The 21874-nt window shown below is 44.7% G+C and overlaps 1 non-coding gene across 1 annotated transcript; it reads right to left on the bottom strand.

Moving 5' to 3' along the window:
• Nucleotides 1–6813: 6813 nt before the first annotated feature.
• TRNAV-CAC (transfer RNA valine (anticodon CAC)) lies at nt 6814–6886 on the bottom strand. Its single transcript has one exon. It is a non-coding gene; the product is annotated as a tRNA-Val (tRNA).
• Between the last annotated feature and the right edge of the window lie 14988 nt (nt 6887–21874).

The raw sequence follows: 21874 nt of genomic DNA, 5'->3' as shown, positions 1-21874 counted from the left end.
GATGAACTCATTTAACAATTACAACAACCCTATGAGGTGAATATAATACTGTTATCTGTACTTTATTGATGAAGAAACTAAGACACCAGAGAGGCTAGGTAGTTTGCCTAAGGTCACACAGTTTGTGTGTGGTGGAGCCAGGATTCTAACTTGGAGAGTCTGATTCCAGCACTCAGTGTTAACCAGCCCCTGTGCCTAGTGGTTAGTGTTAGCATGGATGATGTATATCCATGGATGGATGGATGGATGGATGGATAGATGGTTGGACGGACAGAGAGAAGGACTGGCAAATGGATGAACAAATCAATGGATATATGAATGCATGAATGGATGAATGGATGGGTGGAGAGTTGAATGGACAGATGGATGAATGGACAGATGGATGAATGGACAGATGGATGAATACATGGATGGATGGATGGATGGATGGTTGGATGGATGGATGGATGGATGGATATCTAGTGTCCTGGCCTTCTTGGAATTTTCCATTCTAGTAGCTGCTTCCCCATTAGAGCAACTGGGTCCACATGAGCAGGGAGTGTGGTCCAGGCCTGAGCAAGGAAGACAGATCTAGACCTTCACCTCCTGTAGCTCTGACCTTTAACCAAGTGATGATGGGACTATGTAACAGAAGGAGACCTCAGAAGCAATGGCAGAATCCCAGGCTTGCCCTCTCTGTGGCTGGGGAGAGCCTACCTGTCTGGGCTACAGAGGTCTCATCTGTAAAATGCAGTGGCTGGAACTTCTAGGTCAGACATATTACAATTCTTTGAAGTGAGAACTCAGGCTAAGGCACTTAGTCCTCTTTCACCTGTGGAGACCAGCCAATTCTAATTTATTTCTTCCAGGCACCATCTCCTTCTCTACCGCCTGTTTTTGCAGGCTTCCCCCAGAATGCACTCCTTTTTAAAGCATTTTTTCTTCTCCTCTTCTATCACCTCTTTTCTGTTCATCTTAATACTTCATGCTCCCAACCATGGAATGGCCATTGCTGAACATGCACTGGGGCTGCCCGATTTCCTCCCTGTCTGGGCATGTGGGTGCTTAACTGCTATTTCCTTTTTTTAATGACTGACAGGCAGCACCCAGCCCTGGAGGGGAGATGCACAGCTGGAGCTGTGGTTCTAAGAGACTCTGAATCTTGCTGGAACCATAACGCCCCACAGGAAGATTTTCTAAGGCAAAGAATTTTGGAACTCCTACAGTCTTAACTCCCTGGATTAGTGCCCTGTGACCAGACAATGGAGCAAAGGGGGAAAAAGTTCAGCAATCTGGGCTTAGGCTCTTTCTCTGATTTTGGGCAATTCACATCTCTTTTCTGCCTCAGTTTTTTAAATCTGTAAAATGAGAGTTTGATCAGTCTATAAATTCACACAAAGGGAAGCAGATTACCTGGTTCAAACCTCAGCTGAACCACTTACCAGCTACGTGACCTTGGGAATGACACCTCTCTAAGTCTCAGTTTCCTCATCTGTAAAATGGGGATGGTAAGACCACCCACTTCATAGGGTTCTTGTAAGAAGTAAATGAGATAATGTGTGTACAGTGCAAAGCACAAAGTAAACACTTAGTAATTGGTAGTGGCTGCTGCAGTGTTAGAGAAGAGAAAGAAAGGAGCTAGCTGGCAGCAGACAGGCAGAGATATATATTTAAATTCCAGGTGTTCACATCCAATCTTACCAAGCTGAACCCTCCCTGGCTCCAGAATGCCTGTGCCCTTCATACAGAGTGAAACAGACAGGACATTTCAGAGATTGTGGGTGGTGATGTAAGGAAGGGTAACACTTGAGAAATATTGGACAATGCTTTTTTTTTAAAAATATTTATTTATTTATTTTGGCTGCACCAGGTCTTAGTTGCAGCATGCAGGCTTCTTAGTTGCAACATGCATGCGGGATCTAGTTCCCCGACCAGGGATGGAACCTGGGCCCCCTGCACTGGGATTGCGGAGTCTTATCCATTGGACCACCAGGGAAGTCCCTGGACAATGCTTTTAAAGTGCCTGAAAAATGAATATTGCCTTTAGCCCAATAACTCCGCTGCTGAGATACAAGGACATTATTTGACATAGAAGAAAAAATGTAAGTATAAAGTGCTCATCTGAGTTGTTTATAATCACAAAAACTTGGAAACAACTTAGCCATCTTTAAGAGGGAAATGTTTGAGTGAAGAATATTTTGTAACTATTAAAATTATAGGGAATTCCCTGGTGGTCCAGTGGTTAGGACTCCGCGCTTTCACTGCCGTGGGCTGGGGTTCAATCCCTGGTCGAGGAACTAAAATCCCGCAAGCTCCGTGGCTAGAGGAAGGGGAGCAAACAAAATTAAACAACTATATTTGCAAGTCGTTTATAATAACATAGAAAAGCATATAAAAATAAGCTAATGAATAAAGGGAAAATACAAATTTACATATATAGAAAGAATGGTGTTGAAAAAAACAAAATCAACTCCCCAAAGAAAATGCTGCAGGGAAGCATTCAAAGTTTATACACTAAAATGTAAACAGTAGTTATTTCTGAATAGTAGGGTTTGAGTGGTATTTATTTCCTAACTTTTCTACAAATATATCCTTTGTGTATATTTTTCCACTAGTACATTTTTCAGAGTTAAAAAAAAAAAACTTTAGAAAGAAAACTATAAGGAAATAAACCAAAATGTTAACAGTGGTTGTCTTTGGATGGTATAGGGGATTATATTTTCTTTAATCAACATTGTATTTCTTTAATGAACTTTGTGTTTACTTAATGAATATTATACTTTCTTTAATGAACATATATTAGAATTATATATAGCTAAACTACATTTTTGTCAACTAGTTTAAAATTATAAATATAACGTGTCACATTAAAAGAAAAATTCAATCAGTACACAAAAGTATCAGGTGAAAGTAAAAGTTCTTGGACCTCTCTTTATCCCTTAGTCTCTTTCCCCAAAAGTAACTGTTACCAGTTTCATGTGTGTTCTTCCAGAAATTTTCTGTGCATGTATACTTAGATATGATTATCCATTAAAAAAATATATATAGAGAGAGAGAGATTCACACAATATAAATGATTCTGAAACGTGCTTTGTTATTCAATGCAGTATAGATTTTTGGGTATCTTTGCATGTATGATATTCTATTGCAATGACTACAAAACATTCCATTGTAATGTGACATTATAATTTATTTAATTAATCCTGACTGATGACCATCAAGGTTGATGATGAACATCAAGGGTGTTGCTAGCTTTTGCTTTTATAAACACTGCTGCAATGAACATATTTGTTTATACTATTTAACTTTTTCCCATTCGTGTGACTATATCTGTAGATAGAATTTTATTTTATTTTATTATTATTATTTTTTGGCCACACCGTGTGGCCTGTGGGATCTTATTTCCCCAACCAGGGATCGAACCCTCGTCCTTGGCAGTGAAAGTGCGGCGTCCCAACCACTGGACTGCCAGAGAATTCTCTGTAGAATAGAATTTTATTTTATTTTATTTATTTATTTAAAATAAATTTATTTATTTATTTGTTTTTGGCTGTGTTGGGTCTTTGTTGCTGTGCGCCGACTTTCTCTAGTTGCGAGGAGCGGGGTCTACTCTTCGTTGCGGTTCACGGGCTCCTCATTATGGTGCCTTCTCTTGTTGCGGAGCACGGGCTCTAGGTGCGTGGGCTTCAGTAGTTGTGGCGCACGGGCCTAGTTGCTCTGCGGCATGTGGGATCTTCCCGGACCAGGGCTCGAACCTGTATCCCTGCATTGGCAGGTGGATTCTTAACCACTGCGCCACCAGGGAAGTCCCAGAATAGAATTTTAGATATGGAATTGCTGAGGCCCAATGGTTTGTGTATTTTAAATTTCAAGATATAAGGTATTAAAAAAAAAGATATAAGATATTGCCATCCAGCAACATAAATAGATATATACATTTATAATATTTAAATATTATATAAATATATAATGTATTTATATAATGTATAATATATAATGGATTTATAAAATATGAAATATACATTATATGAATATACGTCTGTTTATATACATATATATTTATACAAATTTAAATATATATACTATATATATTTGAAACACATGAAGAGAAAAGACAAATGGAAGAAAACCTCAATATGTTAAGTAGTGCCAAAAGTGTGCAGTATAAGTATGCAAAATAAACAAAAATAAAACCGAAAAACTTTGTGCAGAAATAAATCATCAAAGGCTATATACCTAAATATTAAAAGTGACTTTCTTTGGGTGAGATCATGGGTAGTTTTATTTGTGTTTTACGCAGAATATAAATTTCTTTTCTAATCAGAAAACAGTATCACAGATATTATGAAAAGTACCTTTTTTTTAATTACAAAAGGCAATACATAGTCATTGTACTAAGTCAAAAATAAAGAAATGTGTTAGAAAAAATGTTAATAATGTCCTTCTCCTCACGTCCAAATTCATTCCCTGAGGTTAACAATGTTGAAGGCCTGGTGAGAATACTTCCATACTCCTTTTCTAGAGCAGGTTATTTTTACACCGGAAAAGAAAGAATGAATAAAAGATCTTAAAAAAAAATTTTTTTTTTCAAATTAGGACCTCCACTGCCCTTTTACAGACCATCCCCTCCCTACCACCCACTCTGCCAAATTGTGCACCCTCTTTCCACGTCCAAACTTGCCTTCAAAGAAACCCACTTGGGGTCCAGCTCCCCAGGGGCACCTGCGCCTCTGCCTTGGTGCAGCCCCAGGCCCGCCGGGCCCGGGCCTGGGAGAGTCTGGCAACCCGCGCTGGGCGGCGAGGGGCCCGGACCCAGCGGGCCCAGGGCTGCCGGCGAGGCCTCCCTCCCACGTGGGTGGAGCCTGTGCCCGGCCTCCCTCCCGCCCGCTTTCTCTAGGAGTAATTAAGAGTGAAATCTTCCTCCTGGTGACCCCGGTGCTCCTGGCCCGGCCTGATTTACACATGAAAGGTCTACGGAGGGCCTGGGCTTTCTCCTTTTCACGTTCACAATGAGGCGCGGCCTATAAATAAAACCTCCCTGAGAAACGAGAGGCTTCAAAAATGTCTTTGTGTGTGTGTGTGTGTGTGTGTGTGTGTGTGTGTGTGTGTGAGTGAGAGAGAGAGGGAGAGAGGGAGACACGGAGAGAGAGAGAGAGACCACAGAAACAGAATGAAAAAGGGACATCCACTAAGAGTTGGTATTTTTTATTGAGTGCTTACTCTGTGCTTGGCCTCCTCACATCGCTTTTATAAGACAGACATGATGGTCCCTATTTTATAGATAAGAAACTGAGGTTCAGGGAGGGGAAGACCTGCCTCAGGTCCCACAGTGAATAAGGGGGAAAGCTTGGGCTCAGGAAGTGGGTTGAGCATGAGATACAAATGGTGGTCTAGGCCTCCATTATGATGGTTACAGGACTGTATGGATTTGTCAAAACTCATGGGACTATACACTAAAAAGGGAGACTTTTACTCTATGTAAAGCATACTGCAATAACCCTGACTTCAAAAAGGTAAAAGAAAAAAAACACACACACACACAAAAAAACCAAAGGCGCCCATGGGCCAAGGGTGAGGTCCCCTGGCTGCTTGGGGCTTTTCTGTACCCTTCCATCTAGCAGGGCTGTTTCCTTATACCTCTGTATCCTCAGGCTCAGGGCCTGATATTGGAGAAATGTAGATACTAGGGAAATGTTTGCTTGCTTCAATGAATGAATGAGCTAAATAATTCTCCCTGGATCCATTTCTCCATCTACAAAATGAGAAATTGATGAAACACTAAGGTGAACTCCTGCTAATCAGCTCAGAGGTCACCTCCTCAGGGAAGCCTTCCTAGATCCCCTCCCACTCTCAGGCTGGATCTGGTGCCTCTTCTGGGCTCTCACAGAGCCAGGTTATACTCCCATCTCTGCACTGATCACACTGTATGTTATTTCTTGGTTCTGTGTGTCCTTCATGTGAATATTCAGGTTCTCTGCAGTAGGGCCTGTGTCTGTTTTGTACTCCCAGTGTGTGGCACATAGCAGGTGGAATGTCTCATGAATTAATGAATTAATGCATTTATTAGTTCTGGTCTGAGGTCCAAAATTGAATCATGCTGGTGTTGGCTGGAGCTGGGCAAGGGTCTAAAGCAGCAGAAACAGTCCAAGGCACAGAACCAGGAAATCCCTGTGCAGCAGAGATGAGTTGAAAGGCCTTACTTCTAGAGCACCAAGAAAACAATCCTGCTGTGACCTCTGCAGGAAATCCAAGCCTCCTCCTGCACCAGGCAGGGGGGCCGGGGAGGAGAACAGTCAGGCTCTGGAGAGCAGATGGTTTGGAGCGGGGCTCCCCTGGCACTGGGAGCTGGCAACCTGCCTGCATCTGTCTGGGGCAGGGTTTGGGGTGGGACATGTGAGGCACATGAATGTTGTCAAGTCCCAGCTCTCCTCCTTCTTAGCTGTCGTTCCGCCTCACCAAGTCTCAGTCTCCACGTCTGTGAAATGGGCAGGGAATAGAATCATACCTACCTCAACACGTTTATTAGGAGGGCAAAGGGATATAATGAGGTCAAAATGCCTGCTATTTTGTACTGCTCAGAAAGATTTTCAACCCCCCTAACATGTTTTCCCTTTTCTCCCAGACGTATTTCACCCTAATTAGAGAAGCCTCTTGTGAGTTCCTAATAATAACATTAACTCTTCCTAAGGTTTACTGGGTGTCTGCTGTGCATCAGGCACTGTTCTTAGTTGCGGCACATGGGATCTTCATTGCTGTGTGCGGGATCTTCATTGCAGCATGGGGATTTTTTTAGTTGTGGCATGTGGGCTCTTAGTTGCATCATGTGGGATCTAGTTCCCTGACCAGGGATCAAACCTGGGCCCCCTGCATTGTGAGCACGGAGTCTTAACCACTGGACCACCAGGGAAGTCCCAAATCTGTTTCACTTCATTCTTACAACTCTGGGCAGCGGGGGTTACCCCCTTTTTACAGGTTGGGAAACCGAGGCTCGGAGAAGGGAAGTAAAGGCTTCAAGTAAAACTACCAACAAGGCATTCAACTAGGGCAAGAATTTAGACTTACTCGATGAAGTAACTACCCACCAGGGCATCGTGGGTAGCAAAGGAATCAGAATAAAAGCACGAAACCTTTACAAAGTGAGGAGGAGATGCCTTGGGGTGGGAGGTAAGGGGTAGAGACTAGGATGTGACTGGTTCATCTCTGGATCCTGGCACACAGTGGGCCCTCGAGAAATCTTTGGTGCTTGGTTGAAGAAATGAGGAGTGAATGAATGAATGAATGAATGAAGTGAGAGACTTGGAGCAAGGCCCCTGCTCTCTCTGGACTCAGTTTCCCATCTTTAAGTGGTTAAAAGCTAAGGTTCTCCTACTCAGAAAAATGGGCAAACGTAGACAATTTTGTACTCCATTTCCAGATGTTCACAGAACACTCTCCTGAACCCCCGCAACAGATTCCTTAGGAGAGGGTGATCCATGGAACACTGAGTAGGGAACCCCTGAATCTGAGGATCTGAGGTCCCTCTAGCTCTGCTACTAATAGCTGTAATGATAACAACAAGAGCAATAATCATAGGATTCAGAAGTTTTCGGACACTGACTCTGGGCCAGGCACTGTTACTTCGTTTAAGCTCTTCACAGCCCTGTGAATAATAATGATGCAGGCATTGTCATTATCATCTCTACTTTGTAGGTGAAGAAACTGAGGCTTAGAAGGACTCATTAACTTGCTCAGGTAGCATGGCCAAGCAGTAGGGGCCCTGGTTTCCAATTCAGCACTGTGGACACCAGAGTTTCAACTCTCCCGCCTCCAATCCAGGAGAGTATAAACAAATGAGCCCCATGGGGCTCTTTCAAGGCCAAAATCAAGTTGCTGTATTTGGAGAACATATCAATATAATGCTGGCAACCATTCATTCCTTCAAGCATTCATTCAACGATCATGCATGTGCCAGACACAGACTGGCTAACGGGGGCTCACAATGATCACGGTCCCTCCCCTCAAGCAGCCCCATTTATTGCATCTTTCCTCTGACACCCCCAGCACCAGATTCAGGGTGTGAGCAGCTCCATGGCAGATTCTCAGGCCCTGCTCCAGCCCCTGGAATAAGACTCTCTGAGGTTAGAGCTGGGAATCTGCATCTGACAAGTTTCCCGGGTTGATTCATAGACACTGAGATGTGGGAACTCCTGGATGGAGGGTGAGGTGACCTGGACAAGCAAGCAATTGTTTTTTTGTTTTTTTAATATATTTATTTATTTATTTTTTGGCTGCATTGGGTCTTTGTTGCTGTGCACGGGCTTTCTCTAGCTGTGGTGAGCAGGGGCTACTCTTCATTGCAGTGCGCGGGCTTCTCATTGCTGTGGCTTCTCTTGTTGCAGAGCACGGGCTCTAGGCGCGCGAGCTTCAGTAGTTGTGGCAGGTGGGCTTCAGTAGTTGTGGCTCGTGGGCTCTAGAGTGCAGGCTCAGTAGTTGTGGCGCACGGGCTTAGTTGCTCCACGGCATGTGGGATCTTCCTGGACCAAGGCTCAAACCTGTGTCCCCTGCATTGGCAGGCGGATGCTTAACCACTGCGCCACCAGGGAAGTCCCAAGCAATTGCTACACAGAGAAACGTTTTCTCTATGGATTATGGAGGTAGCCAGGGAAGGCTTCTTGGAAGAGGGGACCTTTAAGATGAGACCTGAAGGGTGAGTAGGAGTGAATAGACCAAGGGGAAGGGGAAAGAGACACAGCAAGGAAGAAGCCAGTCTCTGTCTTTAGGGAATTCACAGGGGGGAAGGGGGGAGTGAGGGGAGACGGGATGGAAAGCGGCAGCAGCTTAGCAGAAGGATGTGCCCAGGGGGCTCTGGGAATGTGGAAAAGGTGCCTGACTCAGCCTGGGGAATCAAGGGTGACTCTGCAGAGGAGGTGACTGTTTTCCAACACCCAGGTATAAACATCTGCTTCATCACATCTTGAGTGAAGAGAATGGGCATGGAAGAGATCCAGGGCTGGTCGGAGGTGTCATCTCCCAGGACGTTAGAGGCCTCTTATCAGCCTACTAACCGTGGGCGGAAGCCACATCATCCTCTAATCTGGATGCTGTTTTCACCTCCATTGTCAATGCTAAGCCTTTGCTTGTTTGAACTAAGTCCTTCCATCTAGAGTCCTTAGTGCACAGTAGTAAATGGTGGAGGAGAATTCCTTTGAAATGGGACCCGGAGAACACCTGCTTAGATCCACCCAATTACAGAAGAAGCACAGGATCTCTTCCCTCTTGGAATGACCCTCCTGGACACCATTGATGACTCATATTAGGTGGATAGTAGGACTCTGGTCCTCGCCAGCCTGGATTCAAATCCCCTCCCAGGACTTCCCTGATGGTGCAGTGGTTAAGAATCCGCCTGCCAATGCAGGCCACATGGGTTCGAGCCCTGGTCCGGGAAGATCCCACATGCCGCGGAGCAACTAAGCCCGTGGGCCACAACTACTGAGTCTGTGCTCTACAGCCTGCGAACCACACCTACTGAAGCCCAAGTGCCTAAAGCCCATGCTCCACAGCAAGAGAAGCCACCTCAATGAGAAGCCCGTGCACAGCAACGAAGAGTAGCCCCCGCTTGCCACAACTAGAGAAAGCCCGTGCACGGCAACAAAGACTCAACACAGCCAAAAATAAAAAAATAAATAAATTTATTAAAAAAAAAAAATCCCCTCCCAGCCATTTTCTAATGACCTGTCCTCGTATTATGTTACTTGACCTTTTGATGCCTCAATTTCCTCCTCCGGCAAAAGAGGCTACTAAGAGTACTTACTATCTCCAAAGTGTTATTTTGAGAATGGAATGAATTTTCCTATGAAATGCTTAGAAGAGTGCCTGGCACACAGCAGGACCTCAGAAAATGTTGGGTAGGGACTTCCCTGGTGGCACAGTGGTTAAGAATCCGCCTGCCAATGCAGGCCACACGGGTTTGAGCCCTGGTCCGGGAAGATCCCACATGCTGCAGAGCAACTAAGTCCGTGAGCCACAACTACTGAGCCTGCCCTCTAGAGCCTGTGAGCCACAACTACTGAGCCTGCATGCCACAACTACTAGCGCCCGTGCTCCGTGACAAGAGAAGCCACCGGAAGAAGAGGCCCTCGCACCACAATAAAGAGTAGCCCCTGCTCCCTCAACTAGAGAAAGCCTGTGCGCAGCAACGAAGACCCAAAGCAGCCAAAAATAAATAAATAAATAAATAAATAAATAAATAAATAAATAAAATTTGCTAAAAAAAAAAGTTGGGTAATTAATAAGAAACAAAAGCACAGATTATGATTTGTGCTATAAAAAAAATGATAGTGGCTATAAACAAAGAGGAGCTCTTTTAGAGAGAGTGACCAGGGAAGGCCTCCCCAAGAAGGCTGATATTTAAGGGGAGGCATATCACGTGACAAGTTGGGGGAAGACGGTTCCAGGCAAGGGGCACAGCGTTTGCAAAGGCCCTGAGGTGGGAATGAGGTTGGCTTGCTCAAGGAAAAAGAAAGCCAATACAGCTGGAGTGTGATCCTATTCTTATTGTTGTCATCTTCCAGCTAAAGAAAGGAGGCTCAGAGAAAGCAAATGACTTGCGCAAGGGCACACGGAAGTGCTGGTGGCAAGATTTGAACCTGGGTTCAGTTTGACCCAGGAATTTTATTTTTTCCAGCAGTGTTCAAGTTCATTCAATGTTTACAAACTTGAATGGAGACCTAGAGTCTGATGTAAACCTGGAGTCTGATGTAAGCCTGAGAATGGGCCTCCATCCCTGGTGAGGTTTAAATAGACCTCCTCTCCATCAGAGTCATTGGTGCCAATGACTGCCAACTTCACAGAAAATGTGTAATGTTGGGATCAATGCTGTGTGCATAACTACGGGGCGGGGTGTGGGCTACAAAATAAGAAAAGAAGCAGTATCCTCACAGGCAGGCAGGTGAGCCTTGTCTTCCTCCCCTGCAAAGTCTACAAATGGAAACAAGGTTACAGGTGCCATTTAAATCAGCAATGGTTCTAAAGGGTGGGCCCCTGGGGAACTCATACCTTCTAATTTACTTCTGTCTGAAGTTTTTACAGTTGGCATTTTGTCACCAGAAGAAGAAGAACAACAGCAAAATAATAATAAAACTCTTCAGTGAATTTCCTGGCGGTCCAGTCATTAGGACTCCGTGTTTCCACTGCAGGTGGCATGAGTTTGATCCCTGATCAGGGAACTAAGATCCCACATGCCACGCGGCCAAAAAATTAACAATAATGCAATTATACTCCAATAAAGATGTTTAAAAAATTAATAATAATAGTAAAAATAATAAAAATCTTGAATGTGAAAAAAATTTTAGAACAATTAGTATTTATTACTGTGCAGCCTGGCATGGGAAATGCAGACAGTGGGTGACTGTCTGGGTGCAGTTTAGGATGTAGCTGTGGGGCACACGAAATTGTTAGATAAAAACAGAAGACATGGACTTCCCTGGTGGTCCAGTGGTTGCGACTCCGCGCTTCCAATGCAGGGGGCGCGGGTTTGATCTCTGGTCAAGGAACTCAAATCCCACATGCCGAGCCATGTGGCCAAAAAAACCCCCAAAAAAACCACAGAAGACATGATGTTATATTGCATGGTAGAGAGCAAAAGTTGTGTCAAAAATTTAAAAAGCAGAATCATTTCATTAAAAAAAAAATTAAGCACCTGGTTTGCGTCAGGCACTGGGTTTGGTGTTGGGATACAGGAGTAAGCAAGGTTGACAAGGTCCCTGCTCTCATGGAGCTCCCCAGCTACTTAGAATTTAGTGAGATGAGGAGTGGGAAGAGCATTCCTGGCAGAGAGAACAGCATGAGCAAAGGCCCTGTGGTTGGAAGGGACTTGGCATATTTCAGAAACAAAAAGATTAGCTCAGAGGATGACTGAGGTGTCCTTAGTGAAAATGGTAGCAATAGGCAGTGACTGTATATCCTTCAGGACCTTGAAGGTCAGAGTGAGGTGTTGGGTTTTAACCTCAGGCAACAGGAAGCCATTGAAGGGTTGCAGAGAGGAGAGGTCTAGTCAGACTTGCCCTTTAGAAGAATCACCATAGCTGCCCTGTGGAGAACAGATTGAAGGCGGTGAAGCTATAAGGAGATGGACCAGCCCTCAGGCTAATGCAATAGTCCAGGGGAGAGAGAAGAGTAGCCATGACGAAACAGGGATGGAGAACATTAGACAGACATTTCCAAAGTAAAATCCACTTGGTGGTTGACTGGCTGTGAAAATGAAAGAGAAGACAATGAGAAAGATCGACTCCTATTTTGTTAGCTTGGGGACTGTGTGGATGGTGGCACCATTATAAGGCCACCTACCCAATGACAAGGGACACCTAAAATTAATGATCCAGTCGGAGAGTCAACCATGGAGACAACCACCATCACAGGCGGTACAGTGAAATGTGCTAAAAGAGAGAGGCTAACAGGGCCTCTGGGGGCAGAGAGGGAGGGGGGATAGGTTCTGGCTGGGGAGCCTCAAAGGGAAAGAGATCACAATAAATGAAGCAGTTGGAAGGAGGCTGGAGGCAAGGAGGCTGGGAAGATGGCAACATGATGCGGAGCTTGGAGAAGACCTATGTGGCTGATGCATAAAGTGGGTGGAGGTGCCCCTGGGAGGCCCTGCATGCCAATCCAAGGAGTCAGTGAAGAGAAATTATACCATGTTCTAGAAGAAGACTTGGTCCTTCTTATGGTTTAGAAAGTCACTGATCAGTGCGTAAGAGGCGGTAAAATAGGTGTTCATCTACGTACCGAATATCTCTAGAAGGATCATCAGAAAGCTCTAGTATGGTAACCTTCTTTGGAGTAAAACTGGGTGGTTGGAGAACAGGGATGGGGAGGCTTTTCATTCTTTATTATTTATTATTATTATTATTTTGTAATTTGTACCATATAGATGTATGTATTCGATACTTTAATACTTAAAATAATTATGAAGGGAAAACATGTACTGGTAAAAAGCAGACTTTGGGGTCAGACAGCCATGCATTTGAATCCTGGCTCTGTCAAACTTGTCTCCAGATTTGTCAATATTTGCATCTCTGAGGCTCAGTTTCCTCATCTGTAAAATGGGGATAACAGTAGTTCTTACTTCAAAGTGTTGTTGGAAGGATTAAATGAGATAATATATGTCAAGTGCCAGTACCACAGGAAGTCTAGGCTAAACAGATGCTGTTAGTATTAACAATTAATAATGGTAACTTAGATGGGTACACACCACCTCCAAGGATGTCTCAGCTTGACTCACGGTGGGGGAGGGGAGGGGGGAGTGGGGGAGGAGGCAGAGTCAAGGGAAGGGATTTGGAATCAGACTCAGCTGAGGTCTGCCTCTCTAAGCGAGCACTACCTCTCTAAGCCACAATGACCCTCGTCTGCAAAATGGGACGCTAGCACACCTCCCTTCTAAGATCAAAGAGCTACTGGATGGAGGCAATTAGTCAACTGCCAAGAGCAGCACCCTGTGAGTTATGAGTTGCGAAGATGAAGATTTTCGGGATGGCTTCTCTCTCTCCTCCTCTGTCTCCCAGGCCCCAGGGGCCTTTCAGTCTCTCCTCTCTGCTCCCCAGTGTGGGGTGGGGTGAGGTGGGGTGAGGGGACATTCTCTAGAAAGTGAAGTTTTCTTGTTCCAATCCGGGGAAGATTCAGGAGACATCTAATAGGCAAGGCCTTAAGAAGGAGTCCCTGAGCCCGAGTTCTCTCTACCCCTCTCTCAGGTTCCACCTCTCTCCCTCCTTCAAGACAGCCACGTTGAAGGTCGCTGGCGCGACTCATCTGTGGCCAGACTCGTGGGCGGCGCCCACACATGCGGAGCCTGCCACCCACAGGGAGAGTGCGGTACTGCAGGTGAGGGTACCAGAGAAGCCCCCATTCATCCAGTCACCCTTCCGTCAATTACTCAGGGCTTTTCCTGCGCCAGGCAGAAGGGGTCCCTGCCCTCATGGGGCTTACAGTCTAACGGGAAGAATACCAACAGCACAAGTTCTGGTATCAACTTCACAGTCTGCTTTTTGGTGAAAGCCTTTGTTTTTATAGCACAAGTAATAAATATTCATTGTAGAAATTTTTAAAAGAAAATTAAAACCCAGACATACTTCTCTTAACACGTAAGTATAACCCTTACAGCATTTTTCCATGCACTTTGCCAAAATGGAAATATACATTTCATCATGTTTCGTAGCCTGCTTTGTTGTGTTTAACAGCTTTATTGACATATATTTCACAGACCATACACTGGTTCTGTTTTTAGCTTAATGTAACAGCAGATGATTAATAAAAATACAATACAAATTGCTTCTATTTGTTGAGCAAGATGCTAAGTGTTTTTACACATATCATCACATTCAGTCCTCCCAACAATCTTATTAGGTGGGTACGTACTATGATTTTCCCCATTCTGCAGATGAAGAAACTGAGGCACAGAAAGGTGAAGTGATTTGTCCAGCAAAAGTAGCAGAGCCAGGATTTTAATCCAGCTTTGAGGGACTTCCCTGGTGGTGCAGTGATTAATACTCTGTGCTCGAAATGCAGGGGGCCCCGGTTTGATCCCTGTCAGGGAACTAGATCCTACATGCATGACTCAACTGAGTTCAAATGCCACAACTAAGGACCCCGCCTGCTGCAACTAAAGACCTAGTGAAACCAAATAAACAAATATATATATATATTTTAAAATTAATTAATTTTATTTTATTTATTTTTGGCTGTGTTGGGTCTTCGTTGCTGTGCGGGGGCTTTCTCTAGTTGCGGTGAGCGGGGGCTACTCTTCGTTGTGGTGAGCAGGCTTCTCATTGCGATGGCTTCTCTTGTTGCAGAGCACAGGCTCTAGGGCGTGCCGGCTTCAGTAGTTGTGGCACGTGGGCTCTGTAGTTGTGGCTCGCGGGCTCTAGAGCGCAGGCTCAGTAGTTGTGGTGCACCGGCTTAGTTGCTCCGCAGCATGTGGGATCTTCCCAGACCAGGGCTCGAACCCCTGTCCCCTGCACTGGCAGGCAGATTCTTAACCACTGCACCACCATGGAAGCCCATAAATAAATATTTTTTAAAAATCCAGCTTTGACTGAGAAACTGAGTTCTTAACCATTTTGTTATGACTGCTCTGTGCCAGGCTGTATGGGAATTCAGAGGAATCTTAGACAAGGGTGGGGGGAGGGGAGCTCTCCTGGAGCTCAGAGTGGAAATGAGGAGAAGGAATAGTTTTCAAACACAGTGTAGTGAACTTAAACCTCACTGGGGTACCAGAGGCCAGGGGCACGGTGTAACCAGGAAAGGCTGCCTGTAGGAGGTGAGAACTGAGTGGGGTGCGTGCAGACAGAGATGCACAACAGGGTGGGAAGGGCATTTCCAGACAGGAGAGGCCAGCCTGTGCAAAGCCTCAGGTGCAAAGCTGATCACCTCTCTCCTAGCTTAAAAGCAAGTCTTCTTAGTACCCTTTGGATAAAATCCTAACTCATCATAGCCTGTAGGACTGTAGGGCTCTAAGTTCTTTTTTTATTTTTTATTTTTTATTTTTATTTTTTAACATCTTTATTGGAGTATAATTGCTTTACTATGGTGTGTTAGTTTCTGCTTTATAACAAAGTGAATCAGCTATACATATACATATATCCCCATATCTCTTCCCTCTCACATCTCCCTCCCACCTTCCCTATCCCACCCCTCTAGGTGGTCACAAAGCACTGAGCTGATCTCCCTGTGCTATGCGGCTGCTTCCCACTAGCTATCTATTTTACATCTGGCAGTATATATAAGTCCATGCCACTCTCTCACTTCATCCCAGCTTACTCTTTCCCCTCCCCATGTCCTCAAGTCCATTCTCTATGTCTGCAGGACTCTTAAGTTCTTGCTCCTTCTCTCCCTTCACACCTCCAACGTTAAGGCACCGTTTGGAATTCTGGATACAGTACCCATATCTTTTCTCTGTGGTGATGTCTGCCTGGAAAACTCTCCCATCTCCCTTCCAACCAAAACTTGTCCTTGACTCACTCATATTTATTTGGGGGGATGGTGGCATGACTTAGATGTCACGTCCTACAAGAAGCCTTCCCTGACTGCCCTTCCCTAGTCCAGGACAAATGCCCTTCTGCTCTGCTTCCATAGACCTTGTTCCCCCTCCCCTAATCATGGCAATAATAATAGTTAACAAAAAATTATTGAGCACTCACTTTGTGCCAGGCACAGTGCTAAGGTCACTTGAGGTTTTTTTTTTTTAATTTTATTTAATTTATTTTTTTACTTTTTTTTTTTACTTTTTATTTTTGGCTGTGTTGGGTCTTCATTTCTGTGCGAGGCCTTTCTCTACTTGCGGCAAGCAGGGGCCACTCTTCATCGCGGTGCGCGGGCCTCTCACTATCGCGGCCTCTCTTGTTGCGGAGCACAGGCTCCAGACGCCCAGGCTCAGCAGTTGTGGCTCACGGGAGTAGTTGCTCCGCGGCACGTGGGATCTTCCCAGACCAGGGCTTGAACCCGTGTCCCCTGCACTGGCAGGCAGATTCTCAACCACTGTGCCACCAGGGAAGCCCCTAATTTATTTTTTTATACAGCGGCTCTTATTAGTTATCTATTTTATACACATCGGTGTATACATGTCAATCCCAATCTCCCAATTCATCCCACCACCACCCCACCCCCCCGCCACTTTCCCCCCTTGGTGTCCATACGTCTGTTCTCTACATCTGTGTCTCTATTTCTGCCCTGAAAACCTGTTCACCTGTACCATTTTTCTAGGTTCCACGTATATGCATTAACATACGATATTTGTTTTTCTCTTTCTGACTTACCTCAGTCTGTATGACAGTCTCTAGATCCATCCACGTCTCTACAAATGACCCAATTTCATTCCTTTTTATGGCTGAGCAATATTCCATTGTATGTATGTACCACATCTTCTTTATCCAGTCGTCTGTCGATGGGCATTTAGGTTGCTTCCATGACCTGGCTATTGTAAAGAGTGCTGCAATGAACATTGGGGTGCAAGTGTTGTTTTTTTTTTTTTTTAAGTTTTGAATTTTATTTTATTTATTTTTTTATACAGCAGGTTCTTATTAGTTATCCATTTTATACATATTAGTGTATATATGTCAATCCCAATCTTCCGCATGTGTCTTTTTGAATTATGGATTTCTCTGGGTATATGCCCAGTAGTGGGATTGCTGGGTCGTATGGTAATTCTATTTTTAGTTTTTTAAGGACCCTCCATACTGTTCTCCATAGTGTCTGTATCAATTTACATTCCCACCAACAGTGCAAGAGGGTTCCCTTTTCTCCACACCCTCTCCAGCATTTGTTGTTTGTAGATTTTCTGATGATGCCCATTCTAACTGGTGTGAGGTGATACCTCATTGTAGTTTTGATTTGCATTTCTCTAATGATTAGTGATGTTGAGCAGCTTTTCATGTGCTTCTTGGCCATCTGTATGTCTTCTTTGGAGAAATGTGTATTTAGGTCTTCTGCCCATATTTTGATTGGGTTGTTTCTTTTTTAATATTGAGCTGCATGAGCTGTTTATATATTTTGGAGATTAATCCTTTGTCCGTTGATTCATTTGCAAATATTTTCTCCCATTCTGAGGGTTGTCTTTTCGTCTTGTTTGTAATTTCCTTTGCTTGGTCACTTGAGTTATTGAAGCAGTATCACAGAGTGATTAAACGTGCAAACTTTGAGGCCAGACTTCTTGGATTTGAATCCCGGCTCAATCACTTAGAGGGTGTGGAACTTAGGCAAATGACTTCACCTCTCTTTGTGCCTCAGTTTCCTCATCTGTGAAATGGGGATAAGAATAGTAGCTATCCCATAGCAGTGCTGTAATGACTACACTAATGCACGTGAAGGGCCCAGTACATGGTAAATGCTTAATAAATATTAGCTAATAACTATTATCCTGTTAAGTCCTTGTAATAACTCCAATTCACAAGTGAGACTCTAAGAGGTCACTTGACTTGCCCATGATTACGTAGCTAAGTAGCTGACCTGAGACTAGACCCTGATACCAAGGTTCATGCTGTACTGCCCCCCATTGTAGAACCCATCACACTGGTTGTAGTAACTGTTTACTTGTCAGTCTCTCCCTCTAGACTGGGTGTTCCATGAGGTCGGTGCTGTTGCCCCAGTCCAAGGACACAGTTGAGACCCTAATTAAATGAATTAATGATGCTAAGCATCTCAGACAAGTTATTCAGATGATGGAAGTGGTGGTCATAGCACCCCTGCAGCGTGCTTGGAAAAAAGCTTCGGTGCCTTCTGCATAGTGCAGGCCAAATACCCCTCTGCTCTGTTTCCATAGAACCTGTACCCCTCCCCTGACCATGCCAAAAATAATAACGAACGATAATTGAGCACTTAATTGAGACTTGGGATTAGTCTCTTGGCAGACAAATATTTATTGGTCCAGGAACTGGATGAACTCTTAGCTGGGAGAAACCACAGCAGAAGTAGCAGGCAGAATGCCCCAGATAACCTTTCCCCTAAGCAAGCCCTGTCCTTGGCTAGGCAGCCTCCCCCAGCCTCCCTCCAATCCCCGCATCAGCAGCTGGCCCCAATATTGAGGTGCCTGCCTGCCAGCTCCCTGTTTCAAGGAAACAGAGCACCAGAGACCTTAGTGGCTTCAACATGAGTGTAAACATCACCAGCTGCCAGAGAAGATGACGTCAAATCCAGGCCTGGCTGGCCATGGCCTTGGGGATACTCCCTGCACAGAGAGGCCAGATGCCCTGGGGTTCACTGTGAGAGGATGCACAAGCTGGGAACTGCCAGCTCAGCACCTTGAAAACACATTTGATGGTTCCATCCATTCTCAAGGACCCCATGACTTGAAATATTTTTCTTTCCAAACCTACTGAAGTCAGAAATTATTAGCTCTTTTTTTTTTTTTCTTGCTAATCCTTATTCAGAGCATCAGATTAGCATGAGCTTGACAGGGTGACCTCTCGGAGTTGGTGTCGTTCTACCTAAAGCAAAGTCTGTATGGCTTTGAGGTTAAAAGAACTGGCTTGAGTCCCACACTGCCTGAGTCCACCACTTGCCTAAAGCTTTGTGATCTTGGGCAATTTCCCTCACAACTTTGAGTCTCTGTTTCCTTATCTGAAAAATGGGGAGAATAGTATCTAGCTCACAGGATCATGGTTGGGATTAATGTATATTCAGTGAGGTCCTATCATGTGCCAAGTGGTCACACCAGTGAACAAAACATAGTCCCTGCCCCCATGGTGTATGGTGAGGAAAGGCAGACAATAAACCAATAAATATTTAATACAGCAGATGGTGGTAAGTGCCACAAAGATAGATAAGGCGCAGTAAGGAGGATAGAGTGTCAGGGCGGGGAGGAGCTATTTCACTTCAGGGTGGCCTGGGAAGGCCTTTCTGATAAGAGATGGCTTCTAAGCAGAGCCCTGAGTGAAATAAGGAAGCAATTCATGCGGCTACCTGGGGGAAACTCTTCTAGGCAGAGATATGAGCATGTGCAAAAGTCCTGAGGCAGGGGCATGCCTGGCATGTTCAAGGAAAGGCAAGAAGGCCAATGTAGCTGGAGTGAAGTGGGCAAGGGAGCAGGTAGACTACATGATGTCAGAGAAGTGGCTGGGGACAAGGTGTGTAGGACTTGGCAGCCCACTGTCAGGACTTTGGCATTTACTCTGAGATGGGAACCACTGAGGATTTTGAGCAGAGGAAGAAGATGATATGACAGGTTTTAAGGGATTCCCCTGGCTGCCACGTAAGAATAGGCTGTAGAAGGGCCAGGTAGCAGGCAGACCAGTTAGGAAGCTGCTGCAATTGCCCAGGTGAGAGATAACACCTTTGATTAAATTGGTAGCAGTAGGTGGTAAGTAGCTGTCAGATTCTGGATAGAAAATGTGTGTGTGTGTGTGTGTGTGTGTGTGTGAGAGAGAGAGAGAGAGAGAGAGAGAGAGAGAGAGAGAGAGAGAGATATCAAAGGTGATTCCAAGGTGTTAAACTTGAGGAATGGAGTGCCCACTTACTGAGATGGAGAAGACAATTTATGTAAAGTGTTTAGCATAGATGACGGCACGAAATAAGTGCTTAGTAAATATTAGCTATTCGTTGTATTGATGATTTTGGTTTCCTGGTCTGTCTAAACTCAGTCATCCAAAGCTTTGCAAATGCTGAGCATACCTGGCAATAACATCATAGGCATCATGCCTGAGAATGTACTGTGGGCCAAGCATACGACAGACAGAATCTTTACGTAGCACTACCACCCTGTAAGATGTATGAAAGTCCTATGAGAAAATAAACATTTGTTGAATTTTTAACATATCCTAGGCATTGGGCATTTTTCACTTAATCCTGTCTCTAACACTGAATTGTAAATTGCATGAGAGAGATCTTATAGCTCTTGCATACTACTGTGTACACCTGGCACATAGTAGCCACCGTAGTTAATATTTATTAAATGAACCATCATTATTATGGATAGAGGGTGAGTAACTTCCCCAGGTGGGGCTGTGTCTTAAATTATTGTTTGTCAGATAAAGGGATGGATAACTGCATATTACATTCCCATTTTAGAGAAGAGGAACAGTTGGGGACAGACCAGATTTAAACCCAGGATTTCCTGATCCTTGAGCTTGGACCCTTTCCATGGCTACACTGCGGGGCTTCACAGCCCCTCTGGCTGTGTTTGAGGATGCCTAGGGATTTGACAATCCTAATTTCACCATAACATGAAAAAACCCAGGCTACTCAGAGAAAGAAAGATCAGATTGTGAAGCTCTAGTAATATGATCCTAAATTTTTGTTTTCATGAAACTGCAGGACCTTAAAGCATTTGTTTTATCTAACTTGCTCAAGGTCATACAGGCTGTGAGGGATGGAAACAAAATGTGAATCCAGTCTTACCACGCCAGAGTCCCTGTTTATTCCTCTAAGTAGAGGTTCTTAACCGGGGGCACAGGACTCTTAGCGGGTGTCTGGATGTACTTTATAGTACCTTCTTCCCCCAACATTGCGTGCTTAAACTGTGTGTGCTTAGAAGCAGCTGCATTTTTTGTGAGAAAAGGATTCATAGCTTTCATTATATCCTTAAAGGAACCTATGGTCAAAAAGTTTACTTTGGGGACTTCCCTGGCGGCGCAGTGGTTGGGAATCTGCCTGCCAATACAGGGGACACGGGTTCGAGCCCTGGTCTGGGAAGATCCCACATGCCGCGGAGCAACTAAGCCCGTGCGCTACGACTACTGAGCCTGCTCTCTAGAGCCCCTGAGCCACAACTACTGAGCCCGCGTGCTGCAACTACAGAAGCCCGCGTGCCTAGAGCCCGTGCACCGCAACAAGAGAAGCCACCGCAATGTGAAGCCCGCGCACCACAATGAAGAGTAGCCCCCACTCGCCACAACTAGAGAAAGCCTGCACGTAGCAACGAAGACTCAACGCAGCCAAAAATAAATAAATAAATAAAATTAAAAAAAAAGTTTACTTTCATTTTATCTTATGTATCTATTTTTTAACTTTTATTTATTTTTTTTTAAGAAAGAGATTTTTTTATTTTATTTATTTATTTATTTATTTTAAATTTATTTATTTAATTTATTTATTTATTTATTTTTGGCTGTGCTGGGTCTTCGGTTCGTGCGAGGGCTTTCTCTAGTTGCGGCAAGTGGGGGCCACTCTTCATCGCGGTGCGGGGACCGCTCTTCATCGCGGTGCGCGGGCCTTTCACTATCGCGGCCCCTCCCGTTGCGGGGCACAGGCTCCAGACGCGCAGGCTCAGCAGCTGTGGCTCACGGGCCCAGCCACTCCGTGGCATGTGGGATCTTCCCAGACCAGGGCTCGAACCCGTGTCTCCTGCATTAGCAGGCAGATTCTCAACCACTGCGCCACCAGGGAAGCCCTTAACTTTTATTTTTAAAACTGTTTTTAGATGAGTAGAAGGAAGAAA

Source organism: Balaenoptera acutorostrata, chromosome 13, assembly GCF_949987535.1.
Source record: "Balaenoptera acutorostrata chromosome 13, mBalAcu1.1, whole genome shotgun sequence".
NCBI classification, from domain to species: domain Eukaryota; kingdom Metazoa; phylum Chordata; class Mammalia; order Artiodactyla; family Balaenopteridae; genus Balaenoptera; species Balaenoptera acutorostrata.
This window is presented reverse-complemented; position numbering and strand designations above follow the sequence as displayed.